The 26,021-nt window shown below is 38.9% G+C and overlaps 1 long non-coding RNA gene across 3 annotated transcripts in view; it reads right to left on the bottom strand.

The window, feature by feature from the left end:
- Positions 1-26,021, bottom strand: part of LOC132692271 (uncharacterized) — a 67,320-nt gene that overhangs the window by 22,951 nt on the left and 18,348 nt on the right. For all 3 annotated transcript variants that reach the window (XR_013555197.2, XR_013555196.2, XR_013555198.2), the window contains exons 2-3: positions 24,233-24,377; positions 1,521-1,671 (exon numbers count right to left, since the gene is read on the bottom strand). This is a non-coding gene — a long non-coding RNA (uncharacterized LOC132692271). The remainder of the gene's footprint in view (positions 1-1,520; positions 1,672-24,232; positions 24,378-26,021) is intronic.

Raw genomic sequence — 26,021 nt, 5'->3', positions numbered from 1 at the left:
ACAAAATATCACTGTGCCTGCCAATTGTTTTGATGAAACTCCATACACAAACATTGTTTTCTCCTGGATACACTGAACTGGGAAGGTTAACAACCTGTCATTCAGGAGTTGCAATACTGCTCTTGAAGTCCTGTATTTATGCAACAGGTTTTGCTACTTTCAGCTGAATCCATTATCAAAGGGACTCTATTGACCTTTCTTGCTGGTGGCAGATCTTTGAAGTGTTTATTCAAATCTTTATAAAAACATCATTATTTTTCTCTCCAGTCAAATAAACGTAGATATTCTTTTACTTTCCTCACCCCCTCCCCTTCCATTCTCCCTCTGCCACCTACTTCTATGTGGATTCTCTGAATACTTAAAGAGGTTCCTAACCAAAAAGCTTAATTTTTTTACTGTGTTTTTATAATAATAAAAAATCAGTGCTTTTTCCATAGCTGATAAATTATTGACAATTGAAGAAATAGGTATTAGCTTGAATTTTCTATAGGATCATGTTGCATTCTCCAGTGCATTTATTTTTTTTTTAATTTTTTTTAACGTTTATTTATTTTTGAGACAGAGAGAGACAGAGCACGAACGGGGGAGGGTCACAGAGAGAGGGAGACACAGAATCTGAAACAGGCTCCAGGCTCTGAGCTGTCAGCACAGAGCCCAACGCGGGCTCGAACTCACAGACTGTGAGATCATGACCTGAGCCGAAGTCGGACGCTTAACCGACCAAGCCACCCAGGCGCCCCTCTCCAGTGCATTTAAAACCTAGGGAACTCCAAGCTGTCAGTGACACCACCTATTGGAAAACATTACTGTGGTGCTGATCCTTTAATGAGACAGTAAATAGGCTGCCTTTGGAACTGGAGTAACTCTTTGATGTTATAAAGATGAACAAATCAAATTTCCTTTGTACATATTCAGCACAAGTTCAGATTTATGCCTTTAATAAAGCACAGCAGTGAGCTGGTTGCATATCTGAGAACTGACAATGTGCAGAATTTTCCCTGTGGGTGCCATTTGCCTGCAAGGCATAAGAATAGAAGGCTACATGTTCCCAATAGAGTAAAAACATTTTCCAAAATCCTGCTGGGTAAGTCAACAGTGAAATGGACTTCTAATGAGGAAGTGGATAGTTAAACACTCTGGAATCACTTAGTGATCATTTCTATCTGCAAACATTTGTTGTTGGCTAAGTGCTATCATACTTCAAGAAATGGTAATATCTTTACTATTTGAACAAAACTTGGCTCCACGTATATTCTTGAATTCTATCTGGCAAAGAGTTCCCACCTAGCCCTTCCAATCAATGAACCGTGCCCAGGACCTACAACTGTAGGACTTCTAATGGGATGGAAGGCCCAAAACTTCTCAAGGTAGACTTTAAACTCCTCCGTGGTTTAGGTAAGCATGCTTTTCTAGCTCTTTCTCTCATACCGCCATGCTTCCCCACCACCACTCCACTTTAGCACACCTACACATGCACACGCCTCTCCACCCCACCCAGTGAGCTGGCTGTTGGTACTTACCGCACCTATCTTCTAGACAGCTACTTTAGTTCTCAGCTTGAATATCATTTCTCCCAGAAAGTCTTCTCTCAAAGGTCTAATTCCCTGAGAGAAAGAATGATACAGAGATTACCCCTCCAGGGGATTTTTAGAAAACTCTTGGGATCAATACCTGTGGGAATAAAGAGAAGAAAACAATATCGGACTGAAGAAGTATACCTGGGAAATTTCAACGGAGACCTGAGCAGACTCTAGGGGGAGTTCTGAAGCTGACCTGTAAGTGTTGTCCCAAACTGGGGAGTGTCAGGAATGTATTTATTTATTTTTATTATTCTTTCAACATATTCTTAAGTTAGTTAACATACAGTGTAGTCTTGGCTTCAGGAGTGGAATCCAGTGGTTCATCTCTTACATATAACACCCAGTGCTCATCTGCAAAAGTGCCCTCCTTAATGCCCATCACCCGCTTTCCCCACCCTCCCACGCTCTCTTCCCTGTCAACCTTCAGTTTGCTGTCTGTATATTTAAGAGTCTCTTATGGTTTGTCTCCCTCTCTGTTTTTATCTTATTTTTCCTTCCCTTCCCCTATAATCATCTGTTAAGTTTCTCAAATTCCACATATGAGTGAAATCATGTGATATCCGTCTTTCTCTGACTGGCTTATTTCGCTTAGCATAGCACCCTCCAACTCCATCCACACTGTTGCAAATGGCAAGATTTCATTCTTTTTTATCGCCAAGTAGCATTGTATATGTATGTGTGTGTATATATATATATATATATATATATATATATATACCCCCTCTTAATCCATTCATCAGTTGATGGACATTTGGGCTCTTCCCATAACTTGGCTACTGTTGATAGAGTGGCTACAAACATGGAGGGTCAGGAATTTCTAGCCTACCTCAGTCAGGTACTAGGTGCAGAGTGCCCAAAGAAGGAAGCATAACCCTGAGTGAGGCACGCTCACCAGGAAAGGCAGTACAGGAAAGGGGCCTTAAGCTTTAGGCCTTCTGCCAGAAGACTCTCAGCAAATGAGGGGATCAATGATTTCTTCTTGAAGGGTGATCAGGAAATAGGTCTTAGCATCTACAGTCCACCTCTTGCTTTATGATCAATTTCTTTGTAAAATCTGAAAATACTTCCTGACAAAATTCACAGGTTGCAGCGAAATCACTATGTAGAGTGAAGTGCACAGCCTTAAATAAAGGAGCTAGGAGTCCCTCACAAGAAGTTAGAGGAAAATCAGTTCAAAGAAAGAGATGATATTCATACGAAATAGAAAACAAATACATAATACAGAGGGTCACAAAGTCGAAAGTAACTGATAAAACTATTAACATTAACAGGCTGATGGAGAAAGAGAGGGAGGCACAGTTCAGTCCTGAAAATGCATAACATCATTACAGATTCTACGGACAAAATTTTTCAATTTGTATGAAATAAATTCTTAAAACTGTTTAATGTTGAATTAATCAGGTCGGTAATATAAAACTTTCTACCACAAAACTCAAGGTCCAAATTGTTTCACTGCTGAGTTCTACTGAACATTTAAGGAAGGACAATGCTAATTGTACATGAGCTCCTCCAAAGAACTGAAAAAAATGTTTGACTTCTCAGCTGATTCAACTGATGTTAAGAATTAGTATTGCCTCGGTGGCAAATCCCGACAATGTCAGTAAAAGGGAAGAGTAGTAGAGGCCGATCTTACTCATCAATACAGATAGAAAACTTTCTGGAGTATTAGCAACTTGGAAACAGCAATGTATGAAAAGAATACTATATCATGACAAAATTGGGTTTGTAGGCAAATTAAAATTTCGGTTTGACATTTAAAGTTTTTTTTTAATGTTTATTTATATTTGAGAGACAGAGAGAGACAGAGCATGGGGTGGGGGGGAGGCAGACAGCGAGGGAGACACAGAATCCGAAGGAGGCTCCAGGCTCTAAGCTGTCAGTACAGCTGACACAAACCCAAACCGGGAGATCATGACCTGAGCCGAAGTTGGACGCTTAACTGACTGAGCCACCCAGGCGCTCCTTCACATTTAAAAATCGATCAATTTAAGTTAGTTAAGTCAAATTCCCAGCAGACATATACTTCATAACTTCTAAACTAACTAAAGCAAATAAGAGAATTTTAAAAATCTTCATAAATCCAAAAAGACAGAAACTGATGGAGGGAGGGGAAAGCATGGAGAAAGAGAACACAAAATAAGATTGTGCAATTCATTTCAAATATACAAGCAGTCATCACATATACGAATGCACTAACTTGCTAGGTAAAACAGTTCGTCAGATTAGAAAAAAATCAAGACCTAGAAGTACCAGCACATTATTTAAGTATATGGAAGTAATAACAGTAAGAAGTGAAAAAAAAAATTGTCACCTGTGAGGAGCTGTATTAGGGACAAAGTAGTCGTGGACCTAGGAACTTTCTTCCACTTTAAAATATTTAACTAAGTGGTGTCTGGGTGGCTCAGTCGGTTAAGCCTTCGACTTCAGCTCAGGTCATGATCTCACAGTTCGTGGGTTCTAGCCCGACGTTGGGCTCTGTGCTAACAGCTCAGAGATCCTGCTTCAGATCCTGTGTCTCCTCTCCCTCTCTCTGCTCCTCCCTTGCTCACACTCTGTCTCTCTCTCTCTCTCAAAAATAAATAAACATTTAAAAAAATTAAAAACTTAGGGGCGCCTGGGTGGCTCAGTCGATTGAGCGCCGACTTCGGCTCAGGTCACGATCTCGCAGTCCATGAGTTTGAGCCCCGCATCGGGCCCCTGTGCTGACAGCTCAGAGCCTGGAGCCTGTTTCAGATTCTGTGTCTCCCTCTCTCTGACCCTCCCCCATTCATGCTCTGTCTCTCTCTGTCTCAAAAATAAATAAACGTTAAAATAAATAAATAAATAAATAAATATTAAAAAATTAAAAATTTTTAACTAAATATTTAGGAATATCTACATGTCACTACTAATATTTATCAATATCTAGGTCTCATCCACTTCCAAATATTCCAACTATTTTCTCATTTTAAAAGTTTACTTAAAAGTTTTTTGCTTATCTGATTTTTAATGAGTCTGAGTTTTGGTTCTTCTGTATTGCCTCATAACTATGGAAACAAATTCCGTGCCAAGGAGTCTTAGAAAAAGTCAAGTCAGAGTCTAGCTCCCAACAATTTCTGAAATAAAATTGCTTATAACAGACTGTTGTTTAAAAAAGTAAGTTTTCCTTATTTGCTGACAAGGATCATAGCGTCTTTGGGTGCTATGAACTCTGGTGATTTCAGAGACTCAAGCAAAAAGAAGTCAAAGATCTTATTTCAACTTCAGTGGTAATCACTGATCCTCATATTTATGTGAGTACCTGTAAATCGATTGGTGCATCTAAGTGTACTGTAAGAAACTTTCCAAGAAATAAGATAGAAAATGAGAGTCTGAGCGGAGAGGGATTCTGTATAAAATACATAAACTTACCAGTAATTTTTCCTGCATTGTGGGGGATCGGTGTTTATGTGTCAGAGGGGCCAAGTGATTTGAGGAAGAAACTTTTATATTCTCTTTATTTAAAAAAAAAAAGTGCAATATTTTTTTGTTTTTTTTTTTTAACATTTATTTATTTTTGAGACAGAGAGAGACAGAGCATGAACGGGGGAGGGTCAGAGAAAGAGGGAGACACAGAATCTGAAACAGGCTCCAGGCTCTGAGCAGTCAGCACAGAGCCCAACGCGGGGCTCGAACTCACATACCGCGAGATCGTGACCTGAGCCGAAGTCAGACGCTTAACTGACTGAGCCACCCAGGCACCCCAAAAGTGCAATATTTCTATCAATAGAAAAGACATTATAGATGAAATAAGATAAATTATTTTAAACAATAATAAAGAGCGAACACTTACATAATATTTGCCACACGGCATATCCTCTGATCTAAGTGATTTTTATACAAATTCATTAAATCTTCACAACCTATGCGGGAGTTGCTAGAATTATCCTCATTTCTGAAATGAGGAAACTGAGAGGAGAGGTTAATAATTTTACGAATTCACCCAGGTGGTAAGAAGCAGAGCCAGGTTTGAACACAGGCATATGGCGGCAACATTTGTGCTCCGAACCACTGTAATGTAAAGGTAACCCAGAAACATTATGGAAAGTTGAGAAAGTAGAGGGAAAAGTCACCCATAACCTCTTGATTCTTATGTAACTATTGCATAATGTTACCACCTTTTCACTATTCATGATTTTGTATCATGATTACTATGGTACATAGTCTGTCCTTCGGTTTTATCAGTTAACATATTATAACTATTTTTTTCCATGTTTTTGTATAATTATATTTCAGTTTATGTCTTCATATTATTCAAACCCGTGGATGGAGTAATTCATTTAACTACTCCATTAGTGGATATTGGCTGCTCCAATATTTTTCTATTGTATATTTATATAACCCTACCCTCAGCATCTTCGTGAACACAGCTTTTACCACATTTCTAATTATTTCCTTGGCAAATATGTCCAGAAGTGGAATTATTGAGTAATCAAAAGTTAGTTTTAGGGGCACCTGAGTGGCTCAGTCGGTTGAGCATCTGACTTCAGCTCAGGTCATGATCTGACACTCTGTGAGTTCGAGCCCCTCGTCGGGCTCTGTGCTAGAGCCCGCTTCAGATTCTGTGTCTCCCCCTCTCTCTGCCCCTCCCCTGCTCATGCTCTGTCTCTCTCTGTCTCAAAAATAAATAAAAACATTAAAAATTTTAAAAAAAGTTAGTTTTATAATCTACATTTTTTTCTTTAAAACACCTATAGTACTTTTAATTTTCCCAAGCTTTCTGTGTTACTAGGTTGTTAGCCCTTAAAATTAGTCATATGCTAAATCCCTCCCATGCAAGAGCTTTGCTGTGAATGACCTACCAGATCCACATCGGGCTAACAGATTAGAAGCTCCAATTTGTAACCTTATTAAAAATCACTAATCTTTCTTTTTTAATCCGGCAATAATGTTATCAAGTTTCTTTATTTGGCACGCAGGATTTTATACAGAAGAATACAATTTCTGCCAGCATAACGGAGTCCTTTTGTTTTGCCAAAGGAAGATTGAAACTGGTGATTTTCATCATTGAGGTGATTCTCTGGAGAGGTTTCCTAGCCCCAGCAGGATGAAGCAAAGCCACCATGAAACTATACCCATTTTAATTGTACTCGTTCTGCCCTAAAAGCTGACAAGTAAATCTCCGGAGAGCTAAGCATTTGAACCACCTTTGATTTTAATGTACGGAATTACCGAATCAACACAAACTCACACAGTAGCCTTTTTGCTCTAGGCCTGGTAGTTTGTAAAATTACAGAGAAGACAATTTTGGAACTGAAGAAGAACTTAAAAATATTCACCTGTCCAACTCCTTATTTTATAGATGAAGAGCATGAGGCCCAGAAAGTTGAACATGTCTTTTTTAGACATACACAGAGAATTTAATGGCAAAGTCAGACTGGAACTGAGCGTCCTCATGCCTATTTCCTCTGTCTCTACTTTTGAGATTTGAGAATTGGTACCAAAGAACTCCAGGAAGACCTAATTCTGGAAAGAAGAAGGATCTTCATTCGTAGGAATCAGGATCGAGACTATATGATATCACCATTTTCAGTAAAGGAGAAAAGGTAGCTCAATAAACTTGTCGACGTGTCGGTCATCACATGGCCAAGATAATACGACCATATTAATTCATTTAGGTCACAGCATTTATGATCAGGATATGGCAGTACACAGTGAGTGGTAATTGGTCTTTCTCAAATATGTAAGATAGAGCTAAGGATGAAACCAGTTTTAAGGAGTTATTATATTCCCAAAGGAATGATTCATTAATATAAGGCATAGGCTGAATCGAAATTTTTAACCAGTAAAAGGCAAAACAGACGAAGAGCTGGCAGGAAGTTTGGAGAGGCTCCACCATCACCGTAATGCGGTGCTACTGAGAGTAAGTGGTCTGTAAACCACTAACATCAGCTTCACCTGGGAGCTGGTTAGAAACACGAAATCAGCGCCACCACCACCAGCACCCCTGACCTATGTGCAAATAGAGCCCAAGAATCTGTGTTTTAACAAGCTCTCCAGGTGATTCTGATGCACGTTCAAGTTTAAGAAGCATTGTTCCCATAGCAACATTCTCAACCTTTTTGCACATTGAGATGGCACAGGGAACTTTTAAAAATACTCAAGCCTAAGTCCCATCCCAGATTCATATTTAATTGGTCTGGGGTATAGCCTGGGTAATATCATGGTTGAAAGACAATACTCCCAATAATTCATTTGAAGCATTTGTGTTGGTTCCCTTTTATAAAATTATTGAAAATAAACCTCAGCCTAGCCAGCTCCCCTAAGGTTTAGAACAGGAAAATCGAGGGGCACCTGGGTGGCTCTGTTGGTTAAGCATCCAACTCTTGGTTTCAGTACAGGTCATGATCTCACGGTTTGTGGGTTTGAGCCCTCTGTCCAGCTTTGCACTGACAGCACAGAGCCTGCTTGGGATTCTCTCTCTCTCTCTCTCTCTCTGCCCCTCCCCCACTTGCTCTGCATCTCTCTTTCAAAATAAATAAAAATAAACTTAAAAAAAAAAAGAACGGGTGAATCCAAAGTGAGTAAATACAATACAACCATTAGAATATAGACATAAATATAGACATGTAGCAGAACTTCCATTTTTATTCATTCTAAATGTCAATGTTTTAATATTTATTTTTGCCTGTGTATATGCGCTCTATAGCATTAATACACAACACGTGTGTAAAATTTAGAGCTCTTACAATAAATACAGAGGATGCATTTCCCTCATTATCAGAGCTCATAATATTGAATGATGGCTTTTAAAATGGCATGTGCATGAAAATCACCTGGGAAGCTTGTTCAACTACAGATTCCTGGGGCTTCCTGCCAGAGATAAATTCAATTAGCCTGAGTTTGTGGCCCAGAATCTACACTACAAGACACAGCCCAGATGATTCTTATGTAAATACTCCATAGACCACTGTTTAAGAAACACTCATTTAGAACCGGGTCCTGTTTTAGTTACGGCAAAGATAGAGCTGTCTGGGAAAGCAGAACACCCATTCAGGACCTCCAAGGGTGGTAGGCCCTCCAGGGGATAATCACAGTCAAAGGTACAAACCTCAGCTCTGAAGAACAGCGGCACACTCCCAAGGGATTCGCTTCCCGAGGCTAACCCTGGTTACAAAGACACTGTGTCACCAGGAATATCAATCGATAGCTCTATGATGAGAAATGTAACTTTTAGTCAGACTGTCGTGGATCGTATTGTTGCCAGTACACCTGCAGAAAGCCAGTGGAATGCAAACTTATAATAATAAATTTGCTTCTTTAGCCTAGAATCAGAGCAAGGAGAAATAATTTTAACAGAAAGTTGTAATCGTTGCTGCCCTCAAAATATGATAGAAGATATACTGCCAAGAGGAGAAGAAGAATCAGACCAAATATAAATATAAATGAAATAAACACACCAAGTTAATGCTTACTTATTTATTTTGAGATAGAGAAGTCACGCACGCACATAGGAGGAGGTGGAGGGGCAGAGAGAGAGGGAGGGAGAATCCCAAGATATGGCAAGAAAGAAAACTATTAACTAATATCTCTTATTAATAAAAATTTTAGCAAATCAAATTCAGTGCAGAGCTTGACCCGGGGCTCTATCTCCCAAACCATGAGACCATGACCTGAGCTGAAATCAAGAGTTGGATGCTTAACCTACTGAGCCACCTAAGCACCCAAAAACACCAATTTAAAGATAAGGATTGTCAAACTGTACTAAACAAAACCAACTATAGGTTTCCTACAAGAAATCCACTTACAAACAGTTTAAAAGTAAAAAGATGTAATAAGATGTACATGTCAACCCTAATCAAAAGAAAGGGGGAGTGGCTATATTAATACCTGATTATATATTTTGGACATTAACCCCTTATCCAATACATGATTTGCAAATATTTTCTCATGTTTTATAAGTTGTCTTTTCTTTAGTCATTCCTTTCCCCATGCAACTTTTGTAGTTTGATGTAGTCCCATATGTTGTTGTTGTTGTTGTTGTTGTTTTAACATTAATAACATTGGCAAATCCCTAGCCACACTTAAGAGAGACAGACAGAGACAGAGACAGAGAGTATGGCAAAAACTTAAATATCTAGAATTGAAAAGGAGATACCACAACAGAAGTTAGAGAAATTAAAAAGATAATCTGGGAATGTTATAAACAACTATGCACCAATAAATTTGACAACTTAAGTGAAATAAACATATACCTTGAAAATTTCCAACTTCCAAGTCCTACTCAAAAAGAAATAGAAAATAATTTTCTACTTGCAAATCTTCCCACAAAGAAATCTCAGGACTTAGGTGGCTTCACTGGTGAATACTACCAACATTTAAGAAAGAAAAAAAAAAATCCCAGTTCTACACAAATTGCTCCAGAAAATAGAGAAGAAAACACTTCACAAAACATTTCATGTGGCCATCATTGTCCTATAGCCAAAATAGACAAAGATGTGGCAAGAAGGAAAACAATATCTCTCATGAATATAGATACATAAACCCTTAAAATTTTAGCAAATCAAATTCCTGCATAATACATCCTGACAAAGAATGGTTTCAGGAATACAAGAGTGTTTAAATATACCTTAAGTAATCAAATAGTCATCATATAATGAGACTAAAAAAAGAAAAACTCATATGAACATCTCAACAGATGCAAAACAGGCACATTTCAAAATTCAATACCTGGTTATAGTAAAAACTCCAAACAAACTGGGAATAGAGGAAATCCTCCTCAACTCGATAAAAGGCATTGATATAAAACCAAAGCTAATTCCATACTTAACGGTAAAAAAAAAAACTAAATGCTTCTCTAAGATTGAGAACAAGGCAAGGATATCTACAATATCACTTCTATTAAACATTGTGTTAGATGTCCTAACAAGAGCATTACATCAAGAAAAAGAAATAGGGGCACCTGGGTGGCTCAGTCAGTGGAGCATCCGACTTTGGCTCAGGTCATGATCTCATGATTCGTGGGTTCGAGCCCCACATCGGGCTCTGTGCTGACCGCTCAGAGCCTGGAGCCTGCTTTGGATTCTGTGTCCCTGCGGGCCCCCCCCCCCCCCACCTCTCCCCTGCTTGTGCTCTCTCTCTGTCGTTCAAAAATAAATAAACATTAAAAAAATTTTTTTAAGAAAAAGAAATAAAAGTTATACAGATTGGAAAAGGAGATAATATAACTGTCCATGAGCAAAATTCTAAGTAATTTATGAAAACATTTCCAAGTTTAATATCTGAGTTAGCAAGATGACAAGATACACAGTTAATATACAAAAATCTGGGGCGCCTGGGTGGCTCAGTCGGTTGAGCATCTGACTTCAGCTCAGGTCATGATCTCACGGTTTGTGGGTTCGAGCCCCGCCTCAGGCTCTGTGCTGACGGCTCAGAGCCTGGAGCCTGCTTCCGATTCTGTGTCTCCTTCTCTCTCTGCCCCTCCCTCGCTTGTGCTCTGTCTCTCAAAAATAAATAAATGTAAAAATAAAAAATAAAATAAAAATTCAAAAATTTATTATAGTTCTATTTCTTAGCAATGAACAACTAGAAATTAAAATTTTTAATGTATAATTTATAATAATATCAAAATTTGAAATATTAAGGATACAGCCAGCGACATACATATAAGACCGATAACTCTGAGAAATGCTGAGAGAAATTTGAGAACGCTAAAATAAATGGGAGAAATAAACCATGCTCACGAATCAGAAGTTTGTATTTTTAAGATGTCAATTCTCCAAATCCATCTGTAGCTTCCCTGCAGTCTTTGGCTAAATCCCAACAGACTTTAGCTGATATTATCAAACTGATTCTGGAATTTATATGTAAATTCAAAGGACCAAAAATAGCTAAAACAATAAGATAAAGAAGAATAAGGGTGGAGGACTTACACCACCTGATTACAAAACTTAATATAAACCTATAATTAATCGTGAGAGTTTGGTATTGACATAGAAAAAATGAACAATTTTAACATAATAAGGAATCAAGATATAAATATACACATGTATATAGTTAACTGATTTTCAAGGTAGAGGTTAGGGTAATTTGGTAGAGAATAATTCTATTTCAACAAATGATGTTGGGACACTGGATTATTGTATGCAATAAAATGAACCTGTATCTTTATCTCACACCGTATGCATATAACTCAAAATAGATTATAGATGTAAAGATAGATAAAATTTTAAAACTTCTAAAATAAGATATAGGAGAAAATCTGTGTGACCCTGAAGAAGGAACGGATTTGTTTGGTAAAGTATAAAAAAAATATGAAATATTTTTAAATGATAGCTAATATTAAATGAAATATATTTACTCTTCAAGAAACACCTTCAAGAATATAAAAAGACAAACCACAGAGTAGGAGAAAACATTTGCAAAACCTATATCTGATAAAGAGCTTGTACTCTGAATATACGTAGAATACTTAAAAGGTGATACTAGAAAGATAGACAACCCAATTTTTAAAAAATCAAAAATGTAAACAGAAAACTCCATCCAATAAGTACATTATAGGATGCTTAGCCCCATTAGTCATTAGGGAAATGCAAATGAAAACCACAGTTACATATCACTACACACCCAAAATAACACCTAAAATTCCAAAAACTGACAATATCAAGTATGGGCAAGAATGAGCAGTCACTGACTCTCATATATCACTAGTCAGAAGGAAATATGGTGTAACTACTTTGGAAAACAGTCCGACAGTTTTATATTAAATTAAATACATATTTACTACGTGACCCAGAAATCTCACTCCTGGGTATATACCCAACTCTACCCCTGCCCCCGCCCCCCACCGACACACACACTAAAAAGAAAAGAAACCCATACATCTATATCAAGACTTGTGATGAATCTTCATACTAGTTTTATTCATAACAGCCAAACACTGGAAACAACCCAAATTCATCAGATGGTGGTGGAAAAGCAAACTGTGCTGTGTCTATACAATCGATTACTATTCAGAACTAGAAAGAATTACTTATATAGGCAGCAGCATGGATTAATCTGAAAAGCACTTAGCATGCTAAATAAAAGACGAGAGACATAAAAGACCCTTTGATTCAATTCGTATAAACTTCTGTTAAATGATAAAACTGTAGTGACGAGAAGTATATGATTGGTTGCCAGGGGCTGGGACCAGGGAAGAGCGGGACTAAGAGGCACAGAGGAATTTGTTGAGGTGATGGAAATGTTTTATACCTTGATCTGGTGGTGGTTCCACATTAGCATACATTCATCAAAACTCATCAAATGATACACATAAACTGGGTGAACTTTATCACAGGTAGATTATAGTTCAGTGCGGCTTAAGGGAAAAAAATCTTTAAAAAAAAAATAGTAGGCATGAGACCCTGGCCATTTCATGTGTTCCTTCCTTCTGGCCACAGGGATTGTTTTGTGAACCGGGCTAGCTCTCTTTCTCATAGTTATTTAACCAGTCAGATGTAAGTCCGGAGCTGCTTCTGGCCATCTTGCCATCATGATGGGGAGCTAGCCCGAGAAGGAAACCATATTCTGTGCTTTCACATTTAATCCTCATAATCACCCCCTTGTAATCAGACATAGGCATCATGACTCCACTTTGTAAATAAGAAAACTGAGGGTTGGAGTGGTTCATTTTCCCAAAGTCCCATGACTAGCAAATGGTAAAGCGGTGGCCTGGATCTATAGGATGCCAAATCCCATGCTCGTAACTATTATTCAAGAGAAAAAAGAACCCAACAAAGACCTAGAGCTTTAGGTTTTTCCATGTACCACTGGACAACACGACATTGTGGCAGCCAAAGACAATTGCTATATCCTCAGGATATCTAATTTAAGAGAACACTTTGAAAGCACATGACACTCTAAAATCATAGTATCTGTTTACACAAATTGCTAATGTTACTGTTCATATGTACATATTTACTAGGCTTTTAAAAATTATTTAAATTGCATCGATAAGAATAGAAGCTGAGAAAATAATTTCAATAGGAGTCAAGACAAATCAGGAAAACAGATTCTTTTGTTTTAAACAAGACTCTCATATACACAAACAAGCTCACACACACATACTCATGTGAGATGTCCTATTGGATTCCGACACGAAAAAATCGGAGAAACAAGAGCATCATTAGGTATGTTCAGGGAGAAAAGGACCACAGTATGTTATATTAAACTGGGACACCTGACTGGGTTAGTTTACTGCTATATTTTGAGCAGCATAATAATTTGAATGTCATTGTTATGCAAAGGAAAATGCTATAAGTTTAGCTGTACTGTGGCCATTATGCAAATGTGATCCTTCTGTGTCTAGCCTGGTCTGGTTTGCAAAATTAGATATGCCCCACCATGTTTCAGAAGCTCACTAAATCATTCTACAATAAACACAAACGCAGAGTAACTGAGAGAGGATAGTTAGAAAAAATCTAATGACTGAGCCTGAGAAAGCAAAGTATCCAATGTGTAACTATATTTTCTTTTAGTGGTGAAATTGAAAATTACAAGCAAAAAATACCGCTAACTTAACAGATTATAATATATGGATTTATATATGGCTGCATCTGATCTAAAGAAGCCAACCTATTACGTTCCCAAGGCAAAGAACGTTTGTTCTTTCACATTTAGCACATTAGGACTTTCTATTAGAAATTCCTCATTTCAGGGGTACCTGGGTGGTTCAGTCAGTTAAGTGCCTGACTTCGGTTCAGATCATGATCTCACGGATTGTGGTTTGAGCCCCACGCCAGGCTCTGTGCTGACAGCTCAGAGCCTGGAGCCTGCTTCCGATTGTGTCTCCCTCTCTCTCTTTCCCCTCCCCTGCTAGCACTCTGTCTCTGTCTCTCTTTCAAAAATGAATACACCCTAAAAAAATTTTTTTAAGGAATTCCTTATCTCAGATGTAAAAGAAGACGCACCTACCAAAGTCACTCGGATATATTCAATTCATTTAGGGAAAAAAAAAATCACATTTTATGCATAGTCGGGTTGTAAGAGCAGCTGCCATTTGTTGAGCGCTTGATATGTTGCAGACATTATTCTAAATGCTGTATTAACTCATGTAATCCTCACAACAACCTTTATGGGGTAAATAGTGTGCAAGGGCTCCAATTTCTCCACGTCTTCGCCAACACTTGCTATTTTCTTGGTTTCTTTTTTAATATCAATCATCTGAATGGTTGTGGAATAAGGTGTGTGTTTTAAGTTCCTGGAAGGTAATAGATTCTGTATTTTGAGTTCGTGACATATACTGTAGAGAACTGTATCTTGCTTTGAAAGTTTGCATGACCATGTCCTCCATTAAGAAAAGAGGGAATAGGCATAAGACACCATAATTTATACCAGATGGCCCCTCAGGCATGTAATCTCATGCTTTATGACCCTGTTCTTCTGGCCAACAGCTAATTAGGCCAAAGGACAGTACCTGAGCCACAGGCTGACCAGGTGTTTTGATGCAGAAATTTTCATAAAGGGCATCAAACCATATCTCCTCTCTCAGTTTCTCTCCCATAGTCTGTCTCTGTGGTTGCCTCCCTTTAGAAGATAAAACTCACAAACAGGGTCAGGTGGTCCTTAATGGAAGGAGAAGTAGAAGGAGTTGAAACAGAGATGAAGTGTCTGAATTACGGCAGTGATGGAGCATTTGCTGTTGAAATGCCGTTTCAGCATCTGTTGAAACTTGTTGAACTGCTGTTGAAACTTGATGAACAATCAGAGCTACCTGTCTTCGCCAATGATGTTCTAGCGATTGTATGCGCTTTCTACAGATGCTCCCCATAAACACTGATCTTTGGTGCCTTAAGCATGCCTCTGTTTTTGGCAACCTGAAAATGTCTAGTATGGAGGTTTTACATAAAGAAATAGACTTACTGCAGCACTTGGGTGGCTCAGTGGTTAAGCGTCCAACTTCGGCTCAGGTCATGATGTCATGGCTCATGAGTTTGAGCCCCACGTCAGGCTCTGTGCTGATGACTCAGAGCCTGGAGTCTACTTTGGATTCTGTGTCTCCTTTCTCTGCCCCTCCCCCACTCGTGCTCTGTGTCTCTGTCTCTCAAAATTGAATAAACGTTAAAAAAAAAATTTTAAACAAATGCACTTACTAATTAAAACTAATATTTTTAGTTGTATGCCATTATAAAATAAGTCATTGATTTTTAAAAGTAACTTTTAAAAAGATAAATTTAATGAGGTACTTCTGCTTTGCACAACTGTGTTCCTGTTTGCTGTTGTTGTTGTTGTTGTTTTTTAAGGTTTTTTTTAAGTTTATTTATTTATTGGCGGGGAGGGGCAGAGAGAGGGAGAGAGAGAATCCCAAGCAAGTTCTGTGTTGTCAGCACAGACAACTGATGCGGGGGGGATCAGTCCCATGATGTCATGACATCATGACCTGAGCTGAAACCAAGAATCGGACGCTTAACTGACTGAGCCACCCAGGCCCCCCTGTTCGCTGTTGTGTTGATGTACGGCTCAAGATACCTCTTTTACATACATAGGAAAATCGGAAAGAAGTTATAAATACAAGATAACTGAGAAGAAAATGAGAACAGGATACTTAGCTCTGAATTAGAATTAGCAGAAAGCAAACAGAAAATTTCCAAAATGAATATATCCACAGACAACAGTTACCATATGTTGTCTCTGATTTTAAAATGTCAGGAAAAGTATTTACTTATATTGAATTCTAATCCCAACTTCTGAAATATTGTTTCCACAAGTCAAATTTTAAACTGAGGGAGAATCCAAAGGCATCCATAGTAATGAGAAAGATATAATTTGCTGTATTCATTTCTTAAATAATGTGCATACACGTTAAAAAAGAGACACTTGCCCTTGATTCACACATGCCCCCTGCTTGCACACTTGTAGCGCTTCCCGCCACCCCACCCCACCCCCAGGTTAATTCATTCCATTAAAACAAAAGAACAAATATGTCATTTAAGTGTACCTCTCTCATCTGCTAATGTAGAAACAATAACAAGGTCTGCACCCGTAGCTTTAAGTGGTGGCAAAATGAGGGGAGATCCAGAGGTCAAGCTACGTTGACATTTAAATACACAATGAAAATATTGAGCTATTGAAATGTATAGGAACAAGCCCATGGTGTAGATCAGAAATTTCAAACTACGTCTCAATTTCTAAACCTCAGCAGAGGTCAGCTATATCTTCTCCAGGGCAGTCTGTGAGCCAGGCTGACACGCAAAGCATATACCACCTTTTGATCCCCGTGGGGGGATGAAACCAGACCACAGAAAAACCCCTTGGACAAACCCCTTTCCCAAGTAGGCTAAAAAGTGAAAGATGGTGAACCTTAACATGCTCGATTAGTTTAAACAATTTAAAATGGGAAGGTGGGTAGGCGTAAATATTGATATACATGTCAACTAACCAGAGCTATGATGCCATCCTGCTTTGAATGGATCTCTTCTAATTAAGGATTTGGTAGTAATATCAGCAACCATTTGCTCATATAACAACCATTGTGCCAGCCACTTTGTCCACATTACCTGATTTAATATCTACAGCAATCCTAGCAGGTGGGAACTGTGTGCTGCGTTTTATGCATGAAGTTCAGAAATTTGGCCAAAAGCACAAAGCTAGTTAAGTGACAGAAAAGGTATCTAAAACCCACCTTGCCAGACACAAAACCCATATTTTTCCATTATATCACACTAATTTTCAGAGTAGGTACTAAGTACATAATAATAAAGAATTTAACCAATATCTATTGAATAAAACATGCCAAAATCTCCAGTCACAAAATGTTATCTGCTCTGTGAAAGATGCAATTTGTATTTTTATACTACTTTGGTTCCTGGCTCGATGTGTGCAAACAAGAATTTAAAAGGCAAATGAATTCTATCTACCACTTCTTAGCATATATTATTCTGTTTTCAGCACAGAGCGGTTTCTTTATCTCTTTGTCTTACTTTCTCTCCAGTAAACTGTGAATTCCCTTGTCTAGACCCCAGGCACTTCTTTCATAAACAGCTATAACACCAATCTACTAACACCATAGCCAAAGCTGTCTTTCACGCCTGCCACTCTCACATTGTGCTTGGATAAGAAATCCCAAAGGTTTTCCATGGCTCTACCAACTATGCCAATGGGGGCCGTTCCCTTCAGGAGCTCACTCCACCTTACCTATCTGTTCCCTCTGCTGCTATAATCCAGCCGTATTATGCATTTCATATCACAGAAGGTGCAATACATCCTCTATCCCAGACAAGTTTGTTTCCTTACATCCATTGTCACCCCAAAGATTCATACAAACTGCTCCAAGTTATATTTGCAGCAAGGTTACCAAAAAGAGAGACACGCAAGGTTGGCAAAGGGCTTTTGTGCCTTTTATGAAGTCTTTTGAACAGTTCCATTTCACTGTTCACCCAAGAGAATCCCTCTTCACAATATTATTGAGTTTGGTGATCTGATTGAGGCTGAGAGGCCATTCCAAATGGATTTACCAAAACAGTTTTTCTTCTGAGGCAGACAAGTGACACTATTCTAGCAAGAGGAGTGTTCCAGTTAAAAGAGAAGCTGGACTTTGGCTTGCCCTATACCCTCTATTATCAACATTCTTCCTTGATTTCAAGTATATACTTCAAAGAGAATCAGCTCCAGTGGAGAGCTGGGAGATGGCCCTCCTCTGATCCAGGCAATGTTCTTTTCCATTCACAGCCACTCCTCTGCCAGACTGCAGAGTTTGTTCATTTATTCTACGTGAGTGCCAACATGACAGCCAGGAAAGCCACCTCAACTACACCCAACAGTTCACCATTGGAATCACATCACAATGTGTGTTAGGATGTTTGCAGTATCTCTCACGCTCTTTTTCCTAGGATTGTAATCTGTAAAGCCACCATAAGCCAGAACAGCCAGTGTCCATATTTGTCACTTTGTGGAAAGGACTTGCCTAAAAAAGGAAAGCAACACAAACTAAAGCCAAGAGGAGAGAACCCTGCCAACATCATGTGAGCTCTTGGAATCAACCATGCCTGGTGACAGAATTATCCCTTGGACTTTCTAGTGATGCAATAAATCCCTATGCTTTTTCAGCTTAAGCAAGGTTAGTTGGAATATTTTTGTCACTTGAAAATGCATGAGCTCTAAATAATGAACAGAGTGGAGTTAAGAGGGAAGAAGACTGCCCGAGGTGTATTTCCCTATAGGAAACAGATGGCACTCTCAAATTGGACATTTTTAGAGGATTTTTTTTAATTAAGGTCCTACTTACAAAGGTGTAGGTAGGGTGGTTCTGAACAAGAAGGGTTGTGCAGTAACTCAGAACTGGTTAGAACAGTGCTATCATTACCCATAGGCCTAAAAGGACAAGGGAAAGGACCAGTTATCAGGACATAAAAGGAAAGAGTCATATAGAAAAAAGTTAAATTACCTTGAAATAAACAGTGATGTTGAGTCAAATTTAAACTAATTTGCAATGATTTCACAAGAAAAGAGCCATGGGAATAAATGCTCGCCCTCGTTCTGATCGCCTGCCTGGGATCTCTACTGGCCATCCTCAGCTGAAAGCCAGAGAAGCCTGGGATGTAGCCCACACAAACCATTCTTCCAGGGCAGAGATCAAAATTTAGAAGGGTGAAAGTTGATCTGTAATTTCACATGGAATATATTCAACAAAACCTACATGTTTCGCCCCTCACCATTCATTTTTTTTCCTTCATCCAGTTGAAAACTACATGTTCTCATCTTGGGAGACCTATGAAATCCCATCAGCTGTTAACATTATCATGGAGTAATAATGACTCCATCATACATGTCTTTCAAGGTCACCACTGAGTGTGATTGTTGTGTAATGTTTGTCCTTCTTCATCTGGTGCCAGCAAAGCATGGAGATCTATCCATAAATCAGGCCCATGCTTTGCCTCCACAATTAAGTAGTCATTTTGAACTCTCCATGCAGTCATAAGTGTGGATGAGGAAAAGATTACAAAACAAGAGAAGCAAATACAATATGAATCTGCTCCTGAAGATTGATGAATATGCTCGGGACTGGATGTGCAGATACTATTTCAATTTTATTGTTTATGTCCAACTTTAAATTCTGTTGGTCAAGTAATACTTTATATATAATGTGAAGTTCAGATTGCATAGTCATTTTATATCCCATGGTCAAATGGTTAGTGTCCATCAGAACCAGCTAGCAAGCCAGGAGTTATTTTTCAAATGGAAAATATTTGTCAGTAAAGAAGGACATGGCCTCATTCCAGAACCCTGTGCTGTGATCTTCGTACTGAATTTGCCAGAGGCTCAAAGAGCATCTCTCTCTGCCACAAATACTTCCTTTATTTATAGTGTCCCATATTATTAGGTCCAGATAGCAAAGTAACCTGCATTGCAACTTAGACCTGCCACAGAGCCCTTTCTTCCTAGAGGTCCCACTCAAAAATTGTAACCTTATGATTTGCCAATAAATGAGGGAGAGCACCATCCCCAAATATATGCATTGGCTGCAGAATCCTAACTGGTTTTAGATGCATACCATTTTCTAAGTGGTGAGTGTTGTGTAAGGTGTAGCAGCTAGTTCAGAAAAGAGATCACATTATGCTTACCAGACAATCATATTTTAGACCCTGAAACATAACAGATTTTAACCGCTAGAATGCATACATCTTATTAAGATATCTTGAGTGCTTTATACTTCCTACTTACCAGACCCAGCTAACAGTGTCACCATTATGTAGTATAGTAGATAAGTGAGATGTTCAGTAAAATAACAAGATGATGAAGGCCCATCTGGATTATAACATAGAGTAAGAGAGTGGCACAGCCCTTGGGCAAAATACTGAAGGTATACTGTAGTCTCTGCTATGTAAATGCAAACTGCTTCTGATCTCCCTCACTTATTAAAATAGAATCCCAGCACAGCTGCAAATATAATCACTACATGATTAAGTTTGCTATAGGCTACTATTATTCTCCATAATACATCTGGCTTTTGTATCAGTCAAATAGGCTAATGTTAAGTAATATATGGCAAGCGTAACCATTTTATTTCTCAAAATTTGTATACTGATACTAATCTCTACAATATCTCCAGGAATTGAATATCACTTTTGATCTTATGGGAAGAGGGAGGGAAGGGTTGGAGGCAGTTTCAGGGATGTCTATTCAATCTTTTCTACCATAATATCTCCCCACTTCATAGGTCAAAATGTCAATATGGGTATTTTGCCTCTTCCTGAAAATTAATTCCCCTAAACTTTCTGAATGAGGAAATAATAGTAGTATTTATCCCCAGTCCTTCTGCTTCTGAAAACAAAAAGCTATTTGGGGTCTTGAGAGATTAGCTTCAGTTCATGGACGATACCTAATAACTTCCAGAAAATCTGGGCATTTACCTTTGGCTCAATGCACAGTCACCATAATAAATGGCTTCAGATCTCCCAGGGGAGTCTTGGGAAAAGATTTACAGGATTGATAGTTCCATATTATAATGTCTTTCTACAAAGAGACCTGGACTTCTCCTTAGTTAAAAGACTTGAGGTATTTGAACCAATTTAGATTTGAACAAATTTAGAAATTGTATAGAAGGCATGAAATCCACTTCAAAAATTTGAATTAGGTTTCTTTACTGTGGGCCAAAACGTTTTCCTCTTCTATATGTCAAACAGTCTATTAGTAGGCTGCCATATATTTTATTACTAGGGACTCCCTCATCAATTAAACATTGTCACAGATTCCTCAAATCCAAATTCCATGATTACCATTCAAGTCCTATGGCTTATTATAGCAATAGCATCCACCACTTCTTCTACAATTAATTGCTAGTAATGTCCTCTATAATTCTGCGATTCCTACTAGTCACATTAAGATCAGTGTACCCAATTACATTGCATCATCCCCTTCATTATCTCTGATCCAAGAGGAGCCATCATAGATCTTTCCATACTGTTATCCCTCACACCAATGCATTTCTTTTTTTATTATTATTTTTTTAATGTTTATTTTTGAAAGATAGAGAGACAGAGCATGAGCAGGGGAGGGGCAGAGAGAGAGAGGGAGACACAGAATCTGAAGCAGGCTCCAGGCTCTGAGCTGTCAGCATAGAGCCCAATGCGGGGCTCGAACTCACAAACTATAAGATCATGACCTGAGATGAAGTCAGATGCTCGACCGACTGAGCCACCCAGGCACCCCTGATGCATTTCTTAATGCTTTGGTGAATGATGGGTCCTCTGGGTCCTCCCAAAGGGTAAGACAAGGTAGTGGCTAAGCACTTTTATTTATAATATATTTATTCCAATATTTCCATCTTCCTAAGCCTTTAGACTCTGTCCTCTGCAATATGCCAAGTGAGTTCTATGTATGAGTATAGAATTCAATTAAGAAACCTAGTAGACTATTAGTGCATTTCCAGGTCCTGGAGATAACATTTACATCTAACTTCCAGGTAAGTGGACCCACATAAATGACTCTGGCCTGGTCCACCATATAGTTTTTTCCCTTGCTACAGAACCTTTAGAATTCCACACAATTGCATCTGCTGATACAGATTAGTCAATTCTTCTGTCCTTTTCTATATGCACTTTCCTCCTGGAGGCAGGTCTTGAGCTTCTCAAACTGTGTTATGTTGTTAAAAAAAAATTCTCATTTTAGGTCTAGAAGGAATGACAAGGCCTGAGGTTGGGTTGTGAGAAAAACTAACATTAGGTTATGAGGCAACCACCTTAGGTTCAATAACTACAGAGTTTTTATGCAGAAGAGCATTACTTAGAGGAAGGGTATGAGGCAGACACTACCTCCCTAGGCAAGAAAATTTCAGGAGAATTTTGAGTGTCAAAATCCTCAGCCCAGTATGTGTTCAAATGTCCCAATCCCCTGCTTCAGGGTACAGGTCCTTTTCTACCAGTTGCCTTAGAAGAGAAACCTGGCAGGCTTCAGTATTTAATTCTGCAATCCTTCACCCCTTACAACCAGATCCTGGGCTTGTGCCTTAGCCAAATATATCCTGCAACAGTAGGAAATAAGGAATTCCTTCAAATCTTTCATAGAGGCCATCTGGTTCTCTACATGTGTTATATAAGTTTATATCTCTTATTTTCCCCCCTAATAAGTAAGCTATTGAGGGAGAGAAGAAACCAGCTCACTTGCAATCTTTATGGTCCCTATTGTTGCCACAGTGATCTCCCACTGCCATGTCCCCCATCTGCATATCATTTATATCACCATCAGTGATAATCTGGGTAATAGAAATGCCTTTTCATTACATGGAGCGCCTATGTCCCACCTTCTCCTGGAAAGATGATTCTCCATGTGCTCTATTAATTTAAGAGAAACTCATTGTCAGAATCCCATTTTGCAGGCCTATTACCTTACAGTACCAATAAATGCTAAATATAATGGTAATTATTGTGTCACTCAGGGTCATAGCAGGATGGCATATTCAAATTAGGACAATTCAAGCCTACTTACAAAAGGACAGTTTGCTAAGATGAGACATAGAGGGAATCACAACTAACAGTGCATTATTCCAAGTTTTGTTACCATCCATGGTCCAATGATGTCAATGAAGGGAGTAATCAGAATCTAAATGTTGACAGACAAGTGTAAAAGGTCACCTCCAGAGGATCTGGTGAAAGAGCATTACAGGAAAAAGAAACAAAAAGCAGAGGACCAAGACTATAGCATGCCTGGCATTATGGAGGAAGAGCAAGCAGGCTACTATCTAGAACAGAATACAAGAGAGACTGTTAGGAAGTGAGGACAGAGGTGAGGGAGGCTGTAGGCACTCCAAAATTTGTAGGTCATTTTAAGGGCTTTGTTTTACTGTCCATATTTTCAGAAAATCCCAGAAGGTTTGAACAGAGGGGTGCCACAACCTGATTTACATTTTAGAAGGACCATGGAGGAAACTCTATGGTGTAAACAAACAGGGGGACCAGTTAGAATATTATTATAATAATTAAGATGAAAGGTGACGGTGGCCGGGACCGGTGGCACAAAGTGGTCACACAGAGGGGTCCGATTTCAGATACATTTTGAAAAGTAAATCTTATAGGAATTGCTGAGAGAGGTGAATATGGGCTGTGAGATAGGAAGGAAGAAAGAATAGCGCCAAGTTTTTGGACTGAGTACCTCAAGAATGAAGTTGCCATTCAGAGTTGGAGAAGCCTTTGGAATTATCAGGTTTAGTGGGGGTTAACAAGAATTCTATTTTGGACATGTTAGGCTCAAGAAGATTTTAGACACCAAGTGGAGGTGTGAATCAGGCAACTGGGTATATAACCTGGAGTTCAGAGGAAAGGTCTAAGCCAGAGATATAAATATGGGAGTGTCAACACATCGATGGTATTTGAAGCCATGATACCAGACGAGATCACCCAGGGAGTGAAAATCAATAGGGAAGAGCACCATAAATTTGAAATATGAATCAATCCCTGAGCAAATTTTATCCCAATATGATTATTCTGAGGATCTTTAAAATTCTGGAAGGTTGGAGACTACTCTGTTTCTCAACGGAATTATATAAAACCCTTATTTAAGGGTGTTAGGCATCATGACCAAGTTGATAAAGAAATACACGGATAGGAGAGAAATACTTTCTCTTTGGACTTACATTTCTTTATTCCTTCAGGTTCCACATATTTAAAATATGCCAGAAATACCTCATCGAGTAAAGGTATCAAGTCACAGCTAGTGCTTACCTGTAGGCCTTTTGTAGGAAAATCTTTTGTCTGAGTTAAACCCAAAGTAGTTTCTCAATATTTTCTTCAGCAATCCCTTGGAGGCCACAGGAGAATTCATCTGTATCCATCACAGACAGTGGCTATGCTCATAATATGTCCCCTACTAAAATCCCCAAGACCCAAAAGCAGACAGTGCATAAGAATTTATGTACAACATCCCGAACCAATGCCTTCAATGGTATTGTCCCGAGGGGATCTGAACTGTGAGCCTGTTAATCTAACATTCTGATATGTATATGGAAAAGTCGCTCCTGCACAGATTGTTCCAATACATGTTTTGATAGCTGGTAATCACAATGTTCCATGCCATTCCTGTCCTGGTGCTTGCCCTAGTTTGCATTTAGGAGATAACAAGGCATGGATATTAAACGACTTGTCAAGAGTCAGACAGCAAGCCAGAAATTGGCTGTCCTGATTCTACCCCTGGATTTACCGCCTTGCCTTTTCACTGCAACAGGGGATAACTTCGAAACCACACACAAGCACCACCAAATATCAGTTTTACACACACTAATAAAACTGGGAGCAGTTTTGAAGCCAGTTTTATTTTGAACCCTTGTTCCCAGTGGCCCTTTAGCCTTAAAATTTTGAGTATTACTTTCCCAATGTTGAAAGATAATGGAGAAAGAGCACAGAAATAAACCCCAGCTGAAACTAAAAATTTTTAAAGTATATCAAGCAATATACAGCAACACAGAGTCATTTACTGGAGGGTTGTCAGGGCATACCATATGTTATTTTGTGGCCATTTAGAAATGATATAGAAATAATCATTTTTCTTTGGCCGGTCTAAGGGGTTGTAGCTCATAAGAGTACAAAGAGCACTCCACTAGGCAGCTGAGGACTTCTGGGGCCCCTTGGGTATCTGCATCACCTGAGCCAAACTCCGCTTCCCCAGTAGTATAACAAGGCTCGAATGCCTGCTCTGTCAGCCCTATGAGCATCTGTGAAGATCAGGCCAGATATTGCATGTTGAAATGTAAGCACAAAAGCAATAACAATACAAATAAAAGTATAGTAGATGATATCGGATGCTTTGTGCGAGTTACTGCTGTAAGGGCATGTCCTTCATTCCTCCCGGCAGCCTCATGTTGCATGCAAGTATTATTTTACTTGCATTGATCTATTTCATACCTAACATGCGAGGGTGCTGAGAATGAATGACTCTTGATGCTGCTCTTACTTGGCCGTCAAAACTGCATCGTGACCACATTTCTCAGTCATCTAGACACTGTTCAGTGATGAGCCAGTTCTAAAGGGGCCAGGGAGTGCATCAGCAGCCTCTAACCTACAAGTTGGTTGTGACTGAGGCAGACTCAGAACTGCACACAGGAGTTAAAGCTTATTGGTCACAGTGTGGTTAAGCTAGAAGCAGCTGGTATAGTGAGTTAGTCAGAAAATCAGTTTCAAAGCTGTGTTTGTATAGCAATCATGCCACATTTGTGCCCAGTGAGGAATACGTGTACAATATATGCAACGTACACTTAATGAAAATAATGTACACACAGTGGAGAAGGTATATAGAATGCAAATTAAATGCAGCCAAATTTTCTTAAAAGCTTTTATTCACGCTCTACAAAAAAAGAGAGAAAAACGGCAGTTGTCCACATCCAAGTCGCTATTTGGGAGGTAAAGGTTGATAGTGATTTTACAGAGATAGAATGCAACTTGACTCACCCTCTTAGCATGACTGTTGGGTTGGACTGTATTCAGGCAGGTGGTGTGCAGGGATAAGCCTCCCCATTTC

This window comes from Panthera onca, chromosome B1, assembly GCF_046562875.1.
Source record: "Panthera onca isolate mPanOnc1 chromosome B1, mPanOnc1 haplotype 2, whole genome shotgun sequence".
NCBI classification, from domain to species: Eukaryota; Metazoa; Chordata; class Mammalia; order Carnivora; family Felidae; genus Panthera; species Panthera onca.
The sequence above is the reverse complement of the archived record's forward strand: the minus strand, read 5'-3'. Positions and strand labels throughout refer to the sequence as shown.